The sequence below is a fragment of the Montipora capricornis genome, chromosome 8 (genome assembly GCF_036669925.1).
Source record: "Montipora capricornis isolate CH-2021 chromosome 8, ASM3666992v2, whole genome shotgun sequence".
NCBI lineage: Eukaryota > Metazoa > Cnidaria > Anthozoa > Scleractinia > Acroporidae > Montipora > Montipora capricornis.
In genome coordinates, this window is record NC_090890.1 from 72,781 (window position 1) to 78,975 (window position 6,195).

Below are 6,195 nucleotides of genomic sequence, written 5' to 3' on the forward strand. Positions count from 1 at the left end.
GACGAATTCCAGGACCTACTGACACAATCTGGGCAAGTTTTGAAAGCTAAAACCTTCAATCGATGCGTTATTTTGCTGGTAGGACTGGGTGGCCCGACACTTATGAAAAAACTATGAAATGAGAATCGGGAGTCTTCCCTTGTCATGGAATGGCAGAATTACCCAGAATTCTTGTTTGGCATGAGCGAGGCAACTTAAGAAGCACGAGACTGGCCCTCATGGAATGGCTGAAGCGCGGCCAGAGGAAATGATTCTAGCCAGATACTCAGGAGTAGGCCTGGTGTGTGCTGTTAACGTAGATTTTGGATTTCTGAACAAGTTTTTATCATAGAAAATTCGCGACAAAGTTGTGCTTTCATTTCGCTGTAATTCTCGTGTCAAAGAAACGGTATAATAATGTAAATAAGAGAATAACGATATTTATATTTGCAGATTACCTGTCCTCTTACTACGAAAGTCAAGCTCTACATCTCTATGCAATAAGCGCATTCAAAATTTCCTCGTATTACTTGATAAAAGTATGTGGTTTTTTTTTGTTTTTTTTTTTCTTTTTTTTTTTGAAAAAAGGTTTTTCTGCTTATATGAAAAATACGTTTTCTCTCCCGTCCCCTTCTTGCATGATCTTCGCGGAAATTACATTCTGTTCCTCAATAAACCTGGAACAACCGTTCCTGGATGGTCTTAGTTCTCTTTTTCTTACGTATCAGCTAAGTTGCGAATGCGCTACTTGATTTTATCCGTACCTATGAGTTTACTGGTTTTAAAAGAGAATCCAGGGCCGCATTTTGTACAGCGGCTTTTCTTTTTAATGAATATATCTTTAAATATTATGTATTTAGTAGGTATCTGTATATGCTATGTATTTTAGCTGTAAATGTAATGTCTCGAAGATATTAGCTCCTGTAGTTATTGGGAAAAAGCTTATGACTGTATGTATGTTACCTTTAGGAGGGCGCATGCGTACACTTTGTAATCTGCGACTCCAGTGCTTACCATATGACAGATAAAATGACTTTTCTCTTAAATATATAAGCCATCTAATTCTTACGCTATATTGACAAGGGCGGTTTGGAGCTGTGAGTAGGCGTGGGATTTGTCACATATGGTTTAGGGGCCGACATATCTCTCCCTCAATGCCGTACCGGGAGGCAAGGTCGGTAGCAGAAAGCAGCGAAGGGCCAACTGCGTCCAAAAGCGATCGCACGGGCCGAAATCCCGGGATGACTCGTTTGGTACGACGCTCCAGCGCCGGTGTCTGGAGGTACTGCGTTTTTTCTCTTGTTCAAACATTCCGTCAGCGCATGCGCAAATGTTCTGGCTCTTCGATACCTACCTACCTACCAAAAAAATTAACATTGCTTTTTTTTTGTACCAGCAATTGACATTTCAGTTGATTTTATAGGCATAAACGTAACGTAAGAACCGTGCGTGTCTGGTCTTGTCTCAGACAGAGGCGAGAGATGGTTTCATGCAGACTGGGACGCCTAAAATGCTCTGTTGTAAACATGGCGGTTCACGAGTGAAGTTGTCTCTCTGGCCTTTCTGTGGACGAATTCCAGGACCTACTGACACAATCTGGGCAAGTTTTGAAAGCTAAAACCTTCAATCGATGCGTTATTTTGCTGGTAGGACTGGGTGGCCCGACACTTATGAAAAAACTATGAAATGAGAATCGGGAGTCTTCCCTTGTCATGGAATGGCAGAATTACCCAGAATTCTTTTTGGGCATGAGCGAGGCAACTTAAGAAGCACGACACTGGCCCTCATGGAATGGCTGAAGCGCGGCCAGAGGAAATGATCTCTAGCCAGACACTCAGGAGTAGGCCTGGTGTGCGCTGTTAACGTAGATTTTGGATTTCTGAACAAGTTTTTATCACAGAAAATTTGCGACAAAGTTGTGCTTTCATTTCGCTGTAATTCTCGTGTCAAAGAAATGGTATAATGTAAATATGAGAATAACGATATTTATATTTGCAGATTACCTGTCCTCTTACTACGAAAGTCAAGCTCGACATCTCTACGTAATAAGCGCATTCAAAATTTCCTCGTATTACTTGATAAAAGTATGTATTTTTTTTTTCCTTTTTTTTTTTCTTTTTTGAAAAAAGGGTTTTTCTGCTTATATGAAAAATACGTTTTCTCTCCCGTCCCCTTGGTATGCATGATCTTCGCGGAAATTACATTCTGTTCCTCAATAAACCTGGAACAACCAGTTATGGTCTTAGTTCTCTTTTCTTACGTATCAGCTAAGTTGCGGAATGCGCTACCTGATTTTATCCGTACCTATGAGTTTACTGGTTTAAAAGAGAATCCAGGGCCGCATTTTGTACAGCGGCTTTTCTTTTTAATGATATATCTTTAAATATTATGTATTTAGTAGGTATCTGTATATGCTATGTATTTTAGCTGTAAATGTAATGTCTCGAAGATATTAGCTCCTGTAGTTATTCGGAAAAAGCTTATGACTGTATGTATGTTACCTTTAGCAGGGCGCATGCGCACACTTTGTAATCTGCGACTCCAGTGCTTACCATATGACAGATAAAATGACTTTTCTCTTGAATATATAAGCCATCTAATTCTTACGCTATATTGACAAGGGCGGTTTGGAGCTGTGAGTAGGCGTGGGATTTGTCACATATGGTTTAGGGGCCGACATATCTCTCCCTCAATGCCGTACCGGGAGGCAAGGTCGGTAGCAGAAAGCAGCGAAGGGCCAACTGCGTCCAAAAGCGATCGCACGGGCCGAAATCCCGGGATGACTCGTTTGGTACGACGCTCCAGCGCCGGTGTCTGGAGGTACTGCGTTTTTCTCTCTTGTTCAAACATTCCGTCAGCGCATGCGCAAATGTTCTGGCTCTTCGATACCTAGCCTACCAAAAAAATTAACATGGTTTTGTTTTACCAGCAATTGACATTTCAGTTGATTTTATAGGCATAAACGTAACGTAAGAACCGTGCGTGTCTGGTCTTGTCTCAGACAGAGGCGAGAGATGGTTTCATGCAGACTGGGACGCCTAAAATGCTCTGTTGTAAACATGGCGGTTCACGAGTGAAGTTGTCTCTCTGGCCTTTCTGTGGACGAATTCCAGGACCTACTGACACAATGTGGGCAAGTTTTGAAAGCTAAACCTTCAATCGATGCGTTATTTTGCTGGTAGGACTGGGTGGCCCGACACTTATGAAAAAAACTATGAAATGAGAATCGGGAGTCTTCCCTTGTCATGGAATGGCAGAATTACCCAGAATTCTTTTTGGGCATGAGCGAGGCAACTTAAGAAGCACGAGACTGGCCCTCATCGAATGGCTGAAGCGCGGCCAGAGGAAATGATTTCTAGCCAGACACTCAGGAGTAGGCCTGGTGTGTGCTGTTAACGTAGATTTTGGATTTCTGAACAAGTGTTTGACGTATTTATTGTAGCAAATTCGCGACAAAGTTGTGCTTTCATTTCGCTGTAATTCTTGTGTCAAAAAAAGGTATAATAATGTAAATAATAAAATAACGATATTTATATTTGCAGATTACCTGAACTCTTACTACGAAAGTCAAACTCGACATCTCTATGCAATAAGCGCATTCAAAATTTCCTCGTGTTACTTGATAAAAGTATGTGGTTTTTTTTTGTTTTTTTTTTTTTTTCTTTATTTTAAAAAAAGGGTTTTTCTGCTTATATGAAAAATACGTTTTCTCTCCCGTCCCCTTCTTATGCATGATCTTCGCGGAAATTACATTCTGTTCCTCAATAAACCTGGAACAACCAGTTATGGTCTTAGTTCTCTTTTTTCTTACGTATCAGCTAAGTTGCGGAATGCGCTACTTGATTTTATCCGTACCTATGAGTTTACTGGTGTTAAAAGAGAATCCAGGGCCGCACTTTGTACAGCGGCTTTTCTTTTTAATGAATATATCTTTAAATATTATGTATTTAGTAGGTATCTGTATATGCTATGTATTTTAGCTGTAAATGTAATGTCTCGAAGATATTAGCTCCTGTAGTTATTCGGAAAAAGCTTATGACTGTATGTATGTTACCTTTAGGAGGGCGCATGCGCACACTTTGTAATCTGCGACTCCAGTGCTTACCATATGACAGATAAAATGACTTTTCTCTTGAATATATAAGCCATCTAATTCTTACGCTATATTGACAAGGGCGGTTTGGAGCTGTGAGTAGGCGTGGGATTTGTCACATATGGTTTAGGGGCCGACATATCTCTCCCTCAATGCCGTACCGGGAGGCAAGGTCGGTAGCAGAAAGCAGCGAAGGGCCAACTGCGTCCAAAAGCGATCGCACGGGCCGAAATCCCGGGATGACTCGTTTGGTACGACGCTCCAGCGCCGGTGTCTGGAGGTACTGCGTTTTTCTCTCTTGTTCAAACATTCCGTCAGCGCATGCGCAAATGTTCTGGCTCTTCGATACCTAGCCTACCAAAAAAATTAACATGCTGGTTTCTTTTTTTTTGTACCAGCAATTGACATTTCAGTTGATTTTATAGGCATAAACGTAACGTAAGAACCGTGCGTGTCTGGTCTTGTCTCAGACAGAGGCGAGAGATGGTTTCATGCAGACTGGGACGCCTAAAATGCTCTGTTGTAAACATGGCGGTTCACGAGTGAAGTTGTCTCTCTGGCCTTTCTGTGGACGAATTCCAGGACCTACTGACACAATCTGGGCAAGTTTTGAAAGCTAAAACCTTCAATCGATGCGTTATTTTGCTGGTAGGACTGGGTGGCCCGACACTTATGAAAAAAACTATGAAATGAGAATCGGGAGTCTTCCCTTGTCATGGAATGGCAGAATTACCCAGAATTCTTTTTGGGCATGAGCGAGGCAACTTAAGAAGCACGACACTGGCCCTCATGGAATGGCTGAAGCGCGGCCAGAGGAAATGATCTCTAGCCAGACACTCAGGAGTAGGCCTGGTGTGCGCTGTTAACGTAGATTTTGGATTTCTGAACAAGTTTTTATCACAGAAAATTTGCGACAAAGTTGTGCTTTCATTTCGCTGTAATTCTCGTGTCAAAGAAACGGTATAATAAAGTAAATAAGAGAATAACGATATTTATATTTGCAGATTACCTGTCCTCTTACTACGAAAGTCAAGCTCGACATCTCTATGCAATAAGCGCATTCAAAATTTCCTCGTATTACTTGATAAAAGTATGTGTGTTTTTTTTTTGTTTTTTTGTTTTTTGAAAAAAGGGTTTTTCTGCTTATATGAAAAATACGTTTTCTCTCCCGTCCCCTTCTTATGCATGATCTTCGCGGAAATTACATTCTGTTCCTCAATAAACCTGGAACAACCAGTTATGGTCTTAGTTCTCTTTTTTCTTACGTAGCAGCTAAGTTGCGGAATGCGCTACTTGATTTTATCCGTACCTATGAGTTTACTGGTGTTAAAAGAGAATCCAGGGCCGCACTTTGTACAGCGGCTTTTCTTTTTAATGAATATATCTTTAAATATTATGTATTTAGTAGGTATCTGTATATGCTATGTATTTTAGCTGTAAATGTAATGTCTCGAAGATATTAGCTCCTGTAGTTATTCGAAAAAGCTTATGACTGTATGTATGTTACCTTTAGAGGGCGCATGCGCACACTTTGTAATCTGCGCCTCCAGTGCTTAACATATGATACATAAGATAACTTTTCTCTTGGATATATAAGCCATCTAATTCTTACGCTATATTGACAAGGGCGGTTTGGAGCTGTGAGTAGGCGTGGGATTTGTCACATATGGTTTAGGGGCCGACATATCTCTCCCTCAATGCCGTACCGGGAGGCAAGGTCGGTAGCAGAAAGCAGCGAAGGGCCAACTGCGTCCAAAAGCGATCGCACGGGCCGAAATCCCGGGATGACTCGTTTGGTACGACGCTCCAGCGCCGGTGTCTGGAGGTACTGCGTTTTTCTCTCTTGTCCAAACATTCCGTCAGCGCATGCGCAAATGTTCTGGCTCTTCGATACCAAGCCTACCAAAAAAAATTATTATGGTGCATGGTTTTGTTTTACCAGCAATTGACATTTCAGTTGATTTTATAGGCATAAACGTAACGTAAAAGCCGTGCGTGTCTGGTCTTGTCTCAGACAGAGACCAGAGATGGTTTCATGCAGACTGGGACGCCTAAAATGCTCTGTTGTAAACATGGCGGTTCACGAGTGAAGTTGTCTCTCTGGCCTTTCTGTGGACGAATTC